The 18,021-nt window shown below is 50.0% G+C and overlaps 1 pseudogene; it reads left to right on the top strand.

The window, feature by feature from the left end:
• The first annotated feature begins 1,700 nt into the window (after positions 1–1,700).
• Positions 1,701–18,021, top strand: part of LOC127044653 (maestro heat-like repeat-containing protein family member 1) — a 75,502-nt pseudogene continuing 59,181 nt past the window's right edge.

Here is an 18,021-nt window from a genome sequence, read left to right as displayed (position 1 = left end):
GTACCACACTACAGCCAAATCACTGCCCCACTGACCGACCTGACCAAAAAGACCCAGCCAAATGCAGTTAAGTGGACAGATGAGTGTCAAAAGGCTTTTACCCAACTTAAGGCAACGCTCATGTCTGACCCTGTACTCAGGGCCCCGGACTTTGACAAGCCATTCCTAGTAACCACGGATGCATCTGAGCGTGGTATAGGAGCAGTGCTCATGCAGGAAGCAACAGATCACAACTTCCATCCTGTCGTGTTTCTCAGCAAGAAACTGTCTGAGAGGGAAAGTCACTGGTCAGTCAGTGAAAAGGAATGCTATGCCATTGTGTACGCCCTGGAAAAGCTACGCCCATATGTTTGGGGACGGCGGTTCCAACTACAAACTGACCATGCTGCACTAAAGTGGCTTCATACTGCCAAGGGGAACAACAAGAAACTTCTTCGTTGGAGTTTAGCTCTCCAAGATTTTGATTTTGAAATTCAACACATCACAGGAGCTTCTAACAAAGTTGCTGATGCACTCTCCCGTGAGAGTTTCCCAGAATTCAGTAGTTAAAAAGTGTTCTTAAAATGTAGAAGTCTGTTAGTTATATACTTAGTAGTATATGTAAAGGTGCATGTGTTGTAGTAATCTGTTTATTTTAAAGCTCTAGAAGGAAATCGCCGCCAGGGAGCTTCCCCACTGTCTGCAATTTGGGGGGCGTGTCATAAACAGATAGCTAAGGGTTAATGTCTCTTTCACCTGAAGCACCTGACCAGAGGACCAATCAGGAAACTGGATTTTTTCAACTTTGGGTGGAGGGAATTTTGTGTCTGAGGTCTTTGTTTTCTGTCTGCCTGCTTTCTCTGAGCTTTGGAGATGTAGTTCTGCTTTCTAATCTTCTGTTTCTAAGTGTAAGGACAAAGAGATCAGATAGTAAGTTATATGGTTTCTTTTCTTTGGTATTTGCATGAATATAAGTGCTGGAGTGCTTTGATTTGTATTCTTTTTGAATAAGGCTGTTTATTCATATTTCTTTTAAGCAATTAACCCTGTGTTTTGTCACCTTAATACAGAGAGACCATTTGTATGTATTTTTCTTTCTTTTTTATATAAAGCTTTCTTTTTAAAACCTGTTAAAGTTTTCTTTACTGGGAAATTTCAGGGAAATTGAGTCTGTACTCACCAGGGAATTGGTGGGAGGAAGAAATCAGGGGGAGATCTGTGTGTTGAATTTGCTAGCCTGATTTTGCATTCCCTCTGGGGGAATAGGAAAGTGCTTTTGGTTTCCAGGACTGGGAACGGAGAGGGGGAGTCACTCTGTTTGGATTCACAGAGCTTGTGTCTGTGTATCTCTCCAGGAGCACCTGGAGGGGGGAAGGGAAAAAGGATTATTTCCCTTTGTTGTGAGACTCAAGGGATTTGGGTCTTGGGGTCCCCAGGGAAGGTTTTTCAGGGGGACCGGAGTGCCCCAAAACACTCTAATTTTTTGGGTGGTGGCGGCAAGTACCAGGTCCAAGCTGGTAACTAAGCTTGGAGGTTTTCATGCTAACCCCCATATTTTGGACGCTAAGGTCCAAATCTGGGACTAAAGTTATGACACCTAACATTATAAAATAAGTTATAATAATGCTATTAATAATTTTTTACATCAATATTGAGGTTTCACCACCTCATAGCGGTCTTCTCTCTCCAGCCAGACAGGCAGCACAAAAACCTAAGTCGGGGTCTCCTTGGCCCATCTAGAACCATGTGTGAGTATGGTGGGATCTGTGTCATGGGAAGGAAGTCCCAGGGACTCATTCATGTTGGTTCTTGTCTTAGGAGTCATTATGGATCTTTACGACCAGCTCTGCCGACTGCTGGTCTGGTCTGTAGGTGAGTAGAAATTCTGCCCAGAAATGGACCCTCCTCTCCCCTCATTGCTGTCCTCTCCAGAGGTACCTGCAGGGGACTACTGGGAATCTGCATGGAATGAATCTCCATGTGCTTGGGGAGTCAGGGTCTCCTGATGGAGGATGTTTGTTTTCTCAAAGGTTCCTTGGAGCAGTTTTGCTTTATTTAAACCCCCAGACATTTCTAGCCCTTGTGTACTGGCAGGGAATTCTCTGATGGGACCCCAATGCAGCACTACCATCCCGGCGTTGTCTGCACTCTTCTTGTCTCCTGAGGGAGATCTGTCATTAACTAGAGAAGTGGGGATAGGCAGAGCTGGGGAAGTCCTGGCCTCTTGGGCTAAAATCTCTAATGGAATCCTGCTGGTTGGGGAAGAATTTGGGGCAGATTCTCCCCAAATTTCCTCCTGGCCCCTATTGCCCCTGCCCATGTTATCTCAGCTCCCTACCTGTGGGGTGAAGTGTTTGTCAAATGCTTTGGAGATGGATGTGTAATATAAATGCTGTGACTGGTGGCAGTCCCTCTCCAGAGGTGTAGTGAAGTGTGATAAGTTCCCCACACGGCTGTATTGTCTACCTCACCCCCTGGGGTTGCTACCACTGACCAGGAAAGGAGGAAATGACCTCCTCCTCTTTGCACTTATCCACAGCCACAGACCAGGGGAAGGAGGATACAGCAGCCACTGAGAGTTGCAGCCCTTCCCTGTCTGGGCCTGCTGCTTCAGGTAAGTAGGAAACAGGGGTACAGACTCCTCAGATTCACCCCTTTCCCTACGTAACCTTCTGTAACCTTGATATTGAAATGTTTCCAATTTGTAGTAAGTTGTTACAGATAAGGCTGCAACTAAACCCAGGTTCAAGCATCTAGGTCGGTTACAGAAAATGTATTTAGGCAACATTATGAATAATAAAACCAAACTTCATTCAAAAGGAAAATGATTAGTTAAGCAAACCAGTGTGCAAACACCACTTACACTGTCATCACTGAGTGTGTGTCTAACTGTTGTATTGTGGATCAGTGCGGAATCAGTCCCCTGACAACAGTGTGAAGTACAGCCTTAGAACCCTGGGACATAACGGTACCCTTGGGGTGTTAATTGGAGCGCTCACCGAATTAACAGAACAACTCCCAGTAGAAACCATTATCCTACTATTGAACGTGCATCTGCCCCTTACACTAATTATATTTCCTTCGCCGCCTTAATGACTTTTTACATTACATGTGGTTTATATTAACAGCTGCACCAATAGCCTTCCCATACTATTAGTATAGATAACATTTGAATAAAAGAGTCACAGTGCTCAAAACCACTCATTAAAAACCCAGCTTAAGCCAGTTATAACCCAAACCTAACAGTAGCATAACCCCGAGCCATGTCCTTGCTAACTCTTACTTTTCCCATAACAGGATCTCCAACTTACCACTAACTTTCCTCACACAAACAACTTCAGTTTTCTAAACTCTTCTACACTTAAGCTAATTTAGGCCAAAAACCTATTTTCTACTTATTTCTTACCCTAAACCGTCCCATAGGTAGGCCAAATTCACAGCCATGAAAAAGTCATGGACCATGAAATCAGACCTCCCCCATGAAATCTAGCTATTGGAGGGGTGGGGAAGGGCAGGCTCCTACCATGCCCCTGGTTCCAGCTGCTAGTCCCCTCTGAGCTGGGGAGGGACAGAACTGGCACTTCCCCTGCACAGCCGGCCTCGCGGGGGTGTCATAAACAGATAGCTAAGGGTTAATGTCTCTTTCACCTGAAGCACCTGACCAGAGGACCAATCAGGAAACCGGATTTTTTTCAACTCTGGGTGGAGGGAAGTTTGTGTCTGAGTCTTTGTTTTCTGTCTGCCTGCTTTCTCTGAGCTTTGGAGAAGTAGTTTCTACTTTCTAGTCTTCTGTTTCTAAGTGTAAGGACAAAGAGATCAGATAGTAAGTTATATGGTTTCTTTTCTTTGGTATTTGCATGAATATAAGTGCTGGAGTGCTTTGATTTGTATTCTTTTTGAATAAGGCTGTTTATTCAATATTCTTTTAAGCAATCGACCCTGTATTTTGTCACCTTAATACAGAGAGACCATTTGTATGTATTTTTCCTTTCTTTTTTATATAAAGCTTTCTTTTAAGGCCTGTTAAAGTTTTCTTTACTGGGAAATTTCAGGGAAATTGAGTCTGTACTCACCAGGGAATTGGTGGGAGGAAGAAATCAGGGGGAGATCTGTGTGTTGAATTTGCTAGCCTGATTTTGCATTCCCTCTGGGGGAATAGGAAAGTGCTTTTGGTTTCCAGGACTGGGAACGGAGAGGGGGAGTCACTCTGTTTGGATTCACAGAGCTTGTGTCTGTGTATCTCTCCAGGAGCACCTGGAGGGGGGAAGGGAAAAAGGATTATTTCCCTTTGTTGTGAGACTCAAGGGATTTGGGTCTTGGGGTCCCCAGGGAAGGTTTTTCAGGGGGACCGGAGTGCCCCAAAACACTCTAATTTTTTGGGTGGTGGCAGCAAGTACCAGGTCCAAGCTGGTAACTAAGCTTGGAGGTTTTCATGCTAACCCCCATATTTTGGACGCTAAGGTCCAAATCTGGGACTAAGGTTATGATAGGGGGAGATCAGACCCCCCCACTCCGGGTACATACCCCGGTTGCTGGAAAGGCAGTGCAGAAGTGAGGGTGGCAATTCCACAACCCCCCTACAACGGTTTTGCGACTCCTCCACAACTCCCTTTTTTGGGGCAGAACCCCCACCACAACATTGTGACATTTCAGATGTAAACCTCTGAAAGCCTGAAATTGATTTTCAAATCCTACGGCCATGAAATTGATCAGAATGGACCGTAAATTTGGTAGGGCACTCCCTATAGGCTCTACTTGCCCTTTGCCAATGCCCTCCAGTAGGTCAGCCCCCTCCTTCCCATTACTGCTTCTGTCCGGCATTCGACTTTTCCAGAGGCCTGTGGTCTGCACTGTCTGAATGAGGAGGGCACTTCGAGTCTCTATCCCCCTGCAGTTCTCCCTTCCTAGGAACTGCATGCGCTAGATTTCTAAATCTTCCAAGCTGTGTTTGCTGCAAGCTAGTCCCCACCTTCTGCACTGCTGAAACCCCATCGCGCACTGTGTGGGAGTCGGGGGCTGTGATTGTTGGCACCAACCTGTGACAGTGAGAAGGAGAGCCGGGGTGGCTTTGCCTCTGTTTAGAGAATCGCTCCTTTCTGGGTCACACAGGTGTTCTGTGTAACTGCGAAAGTTCTTTGGTGACCCAGGTGTGACTGTATTTGTTACTCAGTGAAATCAGGTTCATTGAAGTGTCACAAGAGGACTGGAACCTGCTGCTTTGGGTACAGAAAACTCCCCTCCCCTCAACACTATCATTCAGATCATTCCCCTGAGGGTTCAACCAGAGACCTTTAATGGAGCAATTTAACCCTTCTCTTCTGTTGACAGACACAGCAGTGCAAGAGACTGCAGTGTCAGCCAGAGATGGCAGCCCACCTGACACAGAGTCTCCTGGTCCAGGTAGGCAGAAAGCACCGTGATACACAGCCAGAATTCCTTTCCAAGGCCAAAGTTGCTGTTCGTCTGCAATGTCTTTTACAGAATTAACATAATGTTTAGTATCGGGGGTAGCCGTGTTACTCTGTATCCGCAAAAACAACAAGGAGTCTGGTGGCACCTTAAAGACTAACAGATTGATTTAGGCATAAGCTTTTGTGGGTAAAAAAACACTTCTTCAGATGCATAAAGTGAAAATTACAGATGCAGGCATTATATAATGACACCAAAACTAACATAATGTTTAGTTCTACCTTGTGCAAACAGTACAGTTCCTGTGGGATCCTTTTGGGTGAACAGGGGTATATAAACTCTGGGTGCTTGATTAGAGAATCCCAACTGTTATTATGAGAGTAAATGTCTCATCTGCCTCAAAATTCAGAAGGATGCCCATAACAGCTTATTAACTTGTGTGCACGGTTGCAGCAATTATCCAAGCAGTTGCAGTGACTGCTTGTGCAAATGATCATTGTGATCTGTAACTGGGTGACTGTGTCTAGCAACCACAGCTGTGGCTGGAAGCCACACGCATTCCATTCCTGGAAACAGAGGCCAATGCATTTTTCATAGACTCATAGACTTAAGGTCAGAAGGGACCATTATGGTTCTCTAGTCTGACCTCCTGCACAATGCAGGCCGCAGAGTCTCACCCACCCACTCCTGTAACAAACCCCTAACCTATGTCTGAGTTACTGAAGTCCTCAAATCATGGTTTAAAGACCTCAAGGTGCTCACGTTTTTCATATGTATGTTACAAATGGCTTTGTGAGTCATGCTCAGATGCTGTTTCAAGCACTGCTGGTTTGGGGCTGTGCAGTGAGGTAGGCCATATAGTGAGGTATTGTGGCTCCCCGCTGCCCCGGAGGGGGAAAAGCCCATCTGGAGGCTGGGGTGGGCAGGTCTAGGGAGCTCTGAGCCCGCCCCTTAGAGCGTCAGGTGACGACCTGGAAGTATAAAGGCTCGCCCTCAGAGCCCTCAGAGCTCAGTAAGGCTGGAGCCGCTGGAGAGGCCAGACGCTTCCAATCTAGCACGTGATTGGGAAAACCCTGTGGTCCAAGGCAGCCGCTACCCGGAGGAGTTGCCGAGCCTGCTGCTCGCCGAGGAACCTATGGTGTTGGACCCCCGAGAGGACACCCCCTGACCCAGGTACTACCCAAGGGGGAGTCTGGGTGCAGCCGACCCTAGTCTGGCTGCAGCACTCCCAGAGCCCATGTCAGTGTGTTGTGGCCGGGATCCCCACTGACTCAGCAGCGGGTCTCCTGTCGCTGCTAGGGCCCCGGGCTGGGATGCAGAGGAGTGGGAGGGCCTGCGTCCCCCCTGCTACCCAACTCAGGGGGTGGCTGTCACCCCCTCTCCCAGGCCTTTGGAGGCTTGGGGACTACTATTATTGCTCAGCCCTGTCTGAGGGCCTGAGCGCCTGACGCTGCACTGCTCTGCCCTGACCCAGGGCCTGGGCTTATGGTGTTCATTCCAGTACCGCAAGGGCTGCTGAGGAAGACTCTGTGGACAGACTAATTCCCCAAGTGTCAACTGCGGTTAGTAAACCGGTGTGGCTCCCCGCCACCCCGGAAGGGGTCTAGCCCCGGCAAACCATTGTGCATGCCAGAATAGGTAACTTCTTGGTCAGAACATACCTCATAAACTCAAATACCTCACGGAACCAAATGCTCTAGGGGACAGAGCCACCTTGCTGAATCCCAAGGAAGAGGAGAGGCCAAAGCTAGTGGATGTCTGCCTGCCAGTGCAGAGCCTGCCGGGACCCTGTGCATCGAAACACATGACCCATCAGTGCTCCATAGTGTAGGACAGAAGGTGGGGGAAAGAATCACAGCAGGGCTCCGGCTGCATTCCCATGTCTGGGCTGCCTAGCAGCATTTCCCCAAACACCCCGCTGAGAAAGGATCCCAGCCTGAAGTGGGAGGGGACAAGGTCCCTCCACACTGTGTCCAAATCATTTCTGTTTCTGTCTGGGTCTGGCATGTCAGAGAAGCCCTTGTATCTTTTATACGGACAATGGGCTCTTGGAGAAATCTGCATCAAGACCCTTAACTGACTTCTTGCTGCGTCAGTGCACCCTGACCCTCGATAGCACGGTAAGAATCCGCAGAGACTTTAGTGATGGGAGTCCGTGAAGGGGGCAGAACATGGGGTCAAGGGATAGGGAAGAAGGGGCAGTTGCAGATGGGGAGGGGCAGGTGATAGGCAGCAAATAGGGCTTGGGAAGCAGATGGAACTGGAGACGGCGCCCTCTGTCTACTGATGGAAGATGATGACAGATAGAAGACAGTGTTTTTTTCTCCCAGCCCATTCTCTCTGCTCCCTCTCCCAGCTGCCATCCGGGCTCTGTCCCTCGCACTGGGAGGGCAGGACCACTGGCTTCCTCCTTCTCTCGCCCCACTGTGATCATCCACCCTACAGGAGACTAAGCCATGATGGATCTGGTTTTCCCCAGGCAGAGGGGTGGAACCTAGATCTGGCTCCACCCAGACCCTGGGCTGGTTCTGGCACAGTCACAACCAGGGTTGTGCCTTTTCCCTTCAAGCCCCATTTTCACCCCCTGCCATGCCCACTAGAGTTACCATGCCATGGAGATCTCCACTGAATCTAAAGCTCTCTGGTGTCTCCCTTATTTCTCACCCTCAGGGGGAAGCAGACGGGGGGGCACACCATAGAGTTCAAGGTCCACCAGCTCTGCTCCAGCACCCTGCAGTCCCTGGGTGACTCCCCCAGAATGGCCAGTGTAAGTGACCCTGCCCCTCTCTATTGGACGCAGGCCTCTCTGAGTTTGAGCTTTTCGATGAGACAAGCCCCAACCAAACTTATTTATCTGAGCCTCCCTGCTCCAGAACATCCTGGGGTTGGGGAAAATGGACCCCGAATCCGAGCCAGACCTGGTGCTTTGGAACAGGGACCACTCACCGGCTGAGTGCCCCTGCATGCCAGGGTTTGGTGTCACAGGGGCTCTTCTGTTCTAGTATCCCCAGTGGCCAGTCATGCTGGTTCTGCAGCTTCCATAGCTCAGTCCCTCTTCATTGGTCCCTCTGTTAACTTTTTCCCGGCTGTTCCAGGGTGGGGGTCTATACAACCCATCACATTCTTGTTTTGCAAATGCCAATCCTTGCCCCGGATTTCCTGCCTCTCATCCACACTATCCTAGTGCCCAAGGGACAGTCCACTGAGTTGGGAGACACTACATCCAGATCTCATCTCTGCTGACTATTGCTTAAGTTTCCACACATAGCACAGACGTGATTACTGACCAGGTCTCAGAACGCAAGCCTAAGCAGTCCAGTATTAGCCAGCCCCCTCCCTACACTGAACAGCGACGTTGTGCAAGATCAATCCAGGCAGAGCTGAGACTAGAAGCCACATTTCTAACAAGGCAGACCCAAGTATTGTGCACTCAGCTACACTGTCTTTCAGATTGAGCATGCCAAATGTACGTGATTTAGTTACTACAGGTGGGAATAGGTCCCCGGAGGTTCCTGATCTCCACTCTTTTACACTGGCTAACAAAGAGTTGTGTGACCCTCTGGCATAGTGTGTGTTAAGTCCCTCTCTTGCCCACACAGCAAACAGCAATTGCGTCTGTGGTTTAAGGGGTGCAGGGTCTGTGTGGGGATGTGAAGGTCAGAGCTCAAACCTCCCTGAGCGCCTGTTATGGCTTCACTGGATAGGATTGGTTTCCTAGTCTCCTCTTTATTGATCAAGCTGGTGTCTTGCGTTCAGACCGTGAGAATACAGCCTTTCCAAGTGGGACTGGAGTTAGGAAATACTGTGCTGCCAATGATGATGCTACACTCAACAAAAGGTGGGGGTTGGGGGGGGTCAGTCATGTGTCACGTGATTTGGAGCTGGAGGCAGACACTGACAGGTGTGAAGGGGCGGGGATCGCTGCATGGTTCAGGCTGGGTAGAGAGGTCTGGCTGGCGGTGGCAAGGCCAGGGGTCCTGTCTAGTGTAGGAAAGAAAGAGCTGGTGCAGGAAGAGGATATTTCCATATTGAAATGGCTTTTCTCTGCTCTGCAGGTTTTATGGCCTGGGCTGCTGCTTCAGCTGAACCCAGCAGCCCAGGGGCCAGCCCTGCCTCTCCTCCTGCAGACATCGGTTAGGGTGGTAAAGAGGATGCAGGAGGAAGACAGGCTGCCCTCAGCCAGGAGGTGCGGCAAGGAGAACAGAGGTGAGTCCCAGTATTTTATCCACCCTCTCTTAGTCCTTCTGTAGTGAGAGGCGTCTGCCCCCAGGTGGGAGTGAGGATCAGCTCTTGGCTCTGGTTCTGGCTCACTGCAAGGACACAGCCAGCCATCAAGGGCCCAGGTAGAGCTCAGAGACGAATGCAAAAGATCCCTCCAGAGCCTGATGAGATGTCCCCCCTTTCTGTTCACAGGATGTCGGTCAAGCCCCAGGGCCACTCTACCCCAGGAGCTGCTGGTGAGTAACCCGCAGCCAGGAGGTTTCCTTAGCTTCAGTGGGAAGGGGCCACGCCTGCAGCTGGCATGCAATGTGTGGTGGACTGTTGTGCAGGCCCCCTCCTGCCCCCTGGCCTCCAGCATCTTCCCTTACCAAGGGGCAGCTGGGGATTCCCTTTATGGACCAGCACCCTCTTTCGAGCTGCTTCAAGCTCCCCTTGCGCTACTCTGACCTAGGCCAAGGGTCTGACCCTGCAGCTGCCTGACGGCCTCTGGATAATCCTGTCTCCTTTCATCTGAGCTAGAGCCAGCCCAGGAGTGAGAGGATGAAAGGAGCCAATAGCTGGTCCATGGACTGTCCCTGATCAACTGAAAGATCCATCTCAATCCTGTCCTGATTGTCACCTCCACCTCCCTGCTGTCTCCTTCCCTCCATCACTGAGCTCTTCCTCTTCACCTGTAGGGAGCTCCCTTCTCACACTGCCTTGCAAGGGAGGGGTACAGCCACCTCTGCCTCTTTGTCCGCCAAGTGCTCGCTGCATCTTCGTATATGATGGTGCAGGTCAGAAGGGCAGCCATGTTCCTCCCCTTCCAGCTGATCAGCATGTTCCAGGCCGGGTCGGGCCGATTCTGGGATAACTACATGACGGACATGCTCCTCTACCTGGAAGGTGAGGAGGTAGTGTCTCCCCTTGCAGGAGCACAGGGAGGGGACACTGTGGTGTTGGGCTCAGAGAGGGAGAGGCCAGGGCCTCCCTCTGAATACAGGATAATATGGTGCAGTGACCTTGGAATCAGCGAGGATCACATCAGGATCATATCCCTTGGTTCATCGAGCCCAGCCCCCCCATGCCCAGACAGGAAGGATCCTTTCCGGGACCGTATCTAACCTTCATCTAACCCCTCACACCCTGGGGAAGGATCTTGGCAAGCAGAACTCCTGGGTATTTCACATGAAGGGCTCTGGGTCTGAGGAGCATTGCTGTCCATCAGCGATTTGCAAAGAGCCATGGATTCCACTTGGGGCCTGTGAGTCGGCAGCTCCTCCTCACCTCCCACCAAACAAGAGCCGTGTTGTAGGCTTTTCCCCAGTAGAAGGGTCTAAACACAAAGGAAACTGACCTGCCCATCTCTTCCAGATCACAAGACCTGCTTCTGCCAGAGGGAGTGGGAGCAGCAGCTGCTGCAGGTAAAGGTCAGAGAAAAGGAGGGCTGGAAAGGAATTCAAGAGGTCATCTAGTCCAGCCTGCCGACGCTGAGGCCAGAGCTCTGAATGGTTCTGTTAAGCACTAACAGTGGGCACCAGGCCTGGCTGGGAACTGAGAGACTGAAACCCCTGTGAGATCCAAGACATGGGCCTCTGAGAAAAGTCACTGGCTCCTTTCTAGGGAGACCCTGAGTACAGGAAGATCCTCAGGGAATCCGCTCTTCTGTCATACGGGCACTGCAGTTCCCAGAGGGACTGTCCTCATGGTCACTTCCTCCATCCTACCAAGGCCTTTGCAGCTGGGGAGGGCCCAGGGCGTGTGCCTTGATCCAGATGTGCTGTTCATGGATCAGGAGTACAGAGAGGATGGACCAGCCCCAAGACTGAACATTGTCCCAGTGTGGCGAGACAATGACAGCTTGTGCCCAGCAGGGCATGGACAGCATCCTGGGTGCAAGAACCCCTTTTAAAGCTCTGAGATCAGCCAGTCAGCTATTCCACCCTGAGCACAATGTCTCAGCCCCATGGGGAGAGAGAGAGGCTCGTTTGTAGAGCCAGTTCACGTGCCCATTGACCCTCACTTGTCTCATTCTCCCACAGCATGTCAATTTCTGGATGCACTCCAGAGAGAAGTAGAAGAAAGCCAGGGCCATATGGAGCAGCACTGCCCTGCTCAAATTCGCCACTTGCCTCCCCGGATTTGATGTAAGTGACCTTTGACCCCAGCATCCTGAATAGTCAGGGCTGGCTCTGGCAGGCTGTGGGATTTTCAGCTGCAGGGTTTCTTGATTTTGTTGACCTCTGTGCGTAGCCACTGTCAGAACTGAGATTCAACTATGCTTGATTCAGGTTCCTCTTCTCCTGGCTAAGTGGTTTCCTCTGGGTCTGTAAGGGACTGTGCTCCAGCGCCCACTGGCTGACAGATTCATGCCTGGCCTCAGGGCCCTTATTATTATGGAGCAGCTGGGGAGTAAGTCCTCATAGAGGGCCCTTGCACTAGTCCCTTTGCTCCAAGCTCCCTTGGGGGTAGGGAGGTTGAGTGCTTTAGCTGTAGCTCCTCTCCCCTAGCACCTTCTCCAAATGGAGTGGGAGGAGAGAGACTCCTGGCCCAGGGCAGGTGGAGATCTGAAGGTATCAGGCCCTTCTCCTTCTCCTTCCATCAGAGCTCATCTGAATTCCCCAAGGTGGGCTACCTTGTGGCACAGCTGGGTCTGTATATCACTGACCCAGCAGATGACATCAGCCGGCAAGCCAGAGGTGGGATTTACTGGCTCTACCAGCTACTGCTGGGCAATGGGACCCTATAGAAACGAGCCCCTTGGAGACTAACTGCAGCTGGACATTGGGACTCCTAGAGAACCAAGGCCTTTCCTTTTAGACCAACTGGAGCTGGGCAGAGAGACCCCAGTAGAAACAAGGCCCCTCATTTGAGACTCACTCTGCTGGGCAATGGGAACCTATAGAAAAAAAAACCCTCCTCTGAGACCGACCCCAGCTAAGATGCTGATTCTTTCTCTTCCCTGCTCCCTGAATCAGGGAAAGGAGTGTGAAAGTGCCAGGGAAATTGGCTGTTTTATCTCAGAGTCCGGCCCTGTCCCCCACCCCAGGGATATCAGCCCATCCACAGGGCTGCCAGCTGGTGAGGGGACAGGAATGGAGCTATTGAGACACATGGAGGGAAAGAGCCCATAGGGAAGTCAGGAACAGGAGCAGAGACCACAGGAGAAGGATACAAACTTGTAGGATGTCACCATTTGGTCACCTAGGGTCAAAGCCTGACTTTAGTGGGAGTGAGGGGTCCTCAGCATTAGACACCGTCATTAACAGGCCACCACTCCCAGAACACAATGGCCGTAAGGGTCACATGATATCTGTGATGACTGGGACAAATACACCTCCAGGTACTAAACCGCCTGGTGGTGACCCTGCAATTCCATTGTGGCATGGATGCTGCGAAGGCCCCAGCCAGTGTGCACCCAGCAGTGGGAACAGAAGGGGACAGGCACTAAAACCAGAACACCAAACCTCACAAATGTGTGTGTCTTTCTCTCCCAGGGCTGCACATCAGAGATGCCAAGGAGCTGTGGTGCCGGGACGGGCTTCAGGACACCTAGTGCCTTGGCTAAAGGAATATGGCCAGGGTGGGGGAGGTAAGGACTCTCAACCAGCTCATTGCACCAGCTCAGGTGTGGAGCTGTGTCTCCCCCTGCAGTGGCTGTGTCCTGGATGCAGGACAAAACCCTGCTACTTATTTCCAGCTGACAGTGTTCAGCTGCGAGAGGCTGAGGATTCTTGATTGGAGCCTTGCTAACGACCATGGTTTGTGTGTGTTAGATGGATCCATTGCTGCGTAGCATGAAAGGAATCCCCAGTGGAGGGTGTTGAGTTAATGGAGGATTGTATCTCATGGGATCCGGCTCTGCTCACTGACTCCCTGGCTGACACCCAAGTGTCTGAGAGGGGAGTCACTGGGTCAGTGAGTTGGGAAGGACATCAGCTATTGTCTGACCAGATCCTCGTTGGATTCCCTGAATCCTCTGGAGGCACCGGAAGGGTGTGGGGTTTACCCAGCACCATCGCGAGTCAGGAAGCAGAACTTGCCCCTGTCCTGGGACCTGGGTCAGGGCTGAATTACTGCACTGTATGCAAGGCTCATGGGGTGGGGAGTGGGAATGGAGAAAGCTCTGAAAGGCCCATAACTCTAGCATGTGAGCTCCAGGAGATATCACTACTGGAAGCAGTAGAGGGTCCTGTGTGGTCTTTGTGAGCTACATTCTAGAGAGCACCAGGCTCATGCACACAGACACATTCTCAATGTGTCATGGCACCTGCATTTAATCCTGCTCCAGAAACACCAAGAACAGTCCCACTTTGTCACAGCTTGAGACTCAGATCAGCCTCTGGCTGCTGACCTAGCTGTAACTCTCGGTTCTTGATGTTAGCTACCAACTCTAGCTCATATTGTCTTTGCCCTGCTCTAGCCTCACTCCAGCCCCACCACTGACCTGCTACAACCTTGCCTCCTCCTCCTGAGCCTCCCCAAGTCCTTGGACTCTGACTGCCTGGCTTCAAACTTCCGCCTGTATCTGGACTCTGGCTCTGATTCTGGTTTGTCTTGGACTCTGATCTCAATTTTGATCCTGTCGCTTCCCTGAACCTTGATTCTAGCACCACTCTTAGCCTAGGCGCAATCCTACACCTAGCTGTGATGTATGCTCTAACCACTAGACCTAATTATTGGATGTAGCATGTGACATCAGGTGGTGCAACCGTTTGCAGAAAAGCTATTGAAAAAGAGACATGTCACACCAGGCACTGTGGTGCCCCTACCAGAGTGGTTCAATGGAGATGACTGAAAATGTAGGGGTTTCCTTAACCAGCCTCCCTCCTTAGACCTACTCCTCCATTATTGGCTCTGACACCCAACATTCCCAATAAATACAAGGATTTTGTGGACATTTTCGAAAGAAAGAAGGACACATTGCCTCTGCACCGAGACTATGATTGACCTACAGCCTTGCCCAAAAGTTGCCTTTGGCCGTATTTACGCAATGTCCAAACCAGAACTAGTGACTCTCCCTGCGTACAGCCATGAAAACCAGCCCAAAGGGTTTATTCACTACTAAGCATTTCCCACAGGTGCCCTGGCCCTTTTTGGGAAGAAGAAAGGTGGGACTCTACGCCTCTGTGTAGATTACCGGCCCCTGAACAAAGTGAGAGTTTGGAACCAGTACCCCCTAATCTTAATCCCAGAATTGTTGGATCACATGAAACCTGCATGGGTATTCATCAAACTAGACCTTCAAGGATTTACAATCTAACATTCATTTGGGTGGGGGACAAATCAAAGACAGATTTCAAAACATATTATGTACACTTTAACTGTCTGGTAATGCCATTTGGACTGACTAAGGGTCCTGTGACCTTGCAACACTTCATCAGTGATGTATTTGGGGACATTCTGGATCACTACATTCTCATCTATTTAGATGACATACTTTTCTCTTTGGAGAACCCAGAGCAGATCACGCCCCACATCAGAACCTGAAGAGGTTGTGGCAGAATGGTCTCTATACAAAACTGGAAAAGTGCACCTCTAGCCAATTCTCCACGGAGATTTTGGGGTACATCCTCTTCGCAGAAGGAGTTAAGAATGATCCAAATAAGGTGGAAGCCATTCACTACTAGGAGGAACTTGAAATACTCAAGAAGAGCAACGCTTTCTAGTTTTCCCGAGTTTTACTGCTGCTTCGGCCCAGGGTTCTCAGAGCGAAGAAGCCCCATGGTAGCTCTCCTCCACAAGACTGTCAAATTTGTTTGGTTGCCCAAGGGCCAATAAGCCCTCAACAGCTCAAAATTGCCTTCATTGCTGCACCTATTCTGGCGCACACCAATCCAACTGAAGCATTCATCATGGAAGTTGACACATCCAATATGACAATTAGGGCCATGCTCGCTCAGGCATGGCTCCCAGCACCTGCTATGCCCCTGTGCATAACGCTCCTGGAGGCTCACCACACAGACCAAATCTAGGCGATCCTTGACAATGAGTGGGTTCTGATAAAATCCTCATTTGAAGACTTATGTCAGTAGCTGAAGGGGACTCGATACCCAGCACAAGTTTAGACTGATCACAAAAGCCTCCAGTATCTGTGAAAAGCCAAAGCACTGAATCAGGGACAATTCAGCTAGACCTTATTCTTCTCCTGCTTCAATTTCAAGATTACTTAACTACGGCCTGGGAACTAAGAATGGCCAGGCCGGTGCCTCGTTCCCTAATGCAGAATAGAACCAAGAAGGGAGAAAGCTAGTGAGGAACAGGCCTTCCTCCTCAAGCCCTACAATGTGATTAATACTACCAGACCTCAAGCTCTAACCATGCTAATTTAATCAGTCTCCTGGGATAACTCATGGCCGGGGAACGGGGGATCCGTTCAAACAATCAGGAGCTGAGAATGAGAAACAACATTCCCTGTGGGACGCAATAAGATTTACTAAGGGCCACCTGTATGTTCTGCCAGGATATCCCCGGTTGAAAGTACTACATCTGAACAAGGACAACTCCCTGGCATAATGCTTTGGGTGCCTCATAACCTCCTCCTTTGCTTGGTGGTGTCAGATGTGGGTTGAAATTCAGATATATGTTGACACACATGAATTCTGCACTTGCATCAAGACACCATACACCAAATACCTTGGCACCTCATGGCTTTGCCCCAGCCATGGGAGCCAGTGCAAATAGATTTCATTGCAGAACTCCCTGAATCAAATGGCCACATGGTGGAACTGACTATCTGTTGAAGATGGCACGCTTCACCCCCCTGTGACCGCATACCTTCAGCTGAGAGGACAGATCAGCTCCAAATTTGCAAACCACAATGTCAACACCACCATTTTTTTCTTTTTTTTTTGCTAACTATAGATTTCCCCCTGATTTCATCCTACACTACCAGTGGCCTCTCTGAACTTCCTGGCTAGTGACCTGGTTCAATGAATCAACCACATTCAAGAAGAACTAAAGGGGCACCTAGAGAACACTAGGAAAGACGTCAATAGCATGCAGACTGCCAATGACAGGAGGGGCTAGTCTTTTCAATAGGGAAATGATTAGCTGAGGGGAAGTACCGAGCCCTTGGGACTGACTGAATTCCTAAGCTCTGTGTGTGGCAGCAGTTCCTGCCCTATCCTCCCACCTTGACCTCCTGATCCCAACCTCCACCCCCAGCTGTAGTGGAACAAACTCTGGATCCCTGCCCTCACTCTGGCACAATCCATGCCCACAGTGTCCACAATGGGACTGTCCTCCCCTTCCCTCCTGAGCAGGGAAAGACACTACTACCCCCATTTTAGAGATAGGGAATGAAGGCAATAAAGTGACCTCTCCAAGGTCACACATACAAACGTGGGGTGGATCTGGGAATCGGACTGGAGTCTACTCTAGTGCCTTCCCCATAGAGATAGCTTCGCTTCCCGCCCTTCATTCTCCCCTCCCTTCTTGGCCCTTCTTCAGTGGGGTCTCTGAATGGGAAATCAGCAGAAGCTTCCTCCCCTCTCTGGCTTCTAGGCTCTGGGATCTGTCTCTGACTCCTACATCAATGTAGTCTGCAGCTGGCCCAGCCTGGGGAGTAATAACCTCATCTTGTCAAACCGGGAAGAGCTGGCTCTCAGTGATGCTTAGATGGAAAACCACACATTCCTCACGGAGGTAGGAACCACACTCTCATCTGGGCAATTGTGGCATTTGGGACAAAAATCAGGTTCTTGGTACATAGCCTGGCTGAGAGCATCCCTTATCCCTGGATCCCAGCCTTGGGACTGAGACGTTGTTATCATTGTGCTGTGTTTTGTGCTGACCTCATTTTAGCTGCTTTGTTTATCTGAGCTTAGCAGTACCTTCTGAAAATCCTTATCACATGGGGCTGAGGTGGTGCAGGTAATCCTGCTGCTAATTATGTTTTTGACCCCATATGAGAGTAGGACTGGATGCCCTTTTCCTGTTCTATGGGGGTGTGGTTGCGTGGTGCCTGGGGGGCGAACAGGCTGTCAGCCACTAAGTGTCTTCAGCATTTACACCAATGATCCAGAAGTCAATATCACATCACAGCTGGTAACATCTGCAGGTGGCACAAGGATTGGTGTCATGGTAAATAATGATGAAGACAAAGCAGCCCATTCAAACAAAACACATTTGAATACAGCAAATACCCAGTCATAAATTAGAAGTGAGTTAGATTAACCCTTGGAACAAATTATCAAAGGAAGACATGGATTCTCTGTTTCCTGATGGCCTCACATCACACCTGGATGTCTTTCTGGCAGGTGTGTTTTGGTGAAACACAAGCTATTGGGCTTACTATGAGGGTAAAGGTGTGAAATTTCGTGGTTTGTGAAATAGAGGCCTAATTAGGAGATCTAATGGCCTCACAATCTATAAATCTATGAAAAACTCAGTGTGGGGTGAGGAACAGACTCTGGGTAACCTGCTTACTCC

This window comes from Gopherus flavomarginatus, chromosome 2 (genome assembly GCF_025201925.1).
Source record: "Gopherus flavomarginatus isolate rGopFla2 chromosome 2, rGopFla2.mat.asm, whole genome shotgun sequence".
In the NCBI taxonomy this organism is placed as follows: Eukaryota; Metazoa; Chordata; order Testudines; family Testudinidae; genus Gopherus; species Gopherus flavomarginatus.
This window is presented reverse-complemented; position numbering and strand designations above follow the sequence as displayed.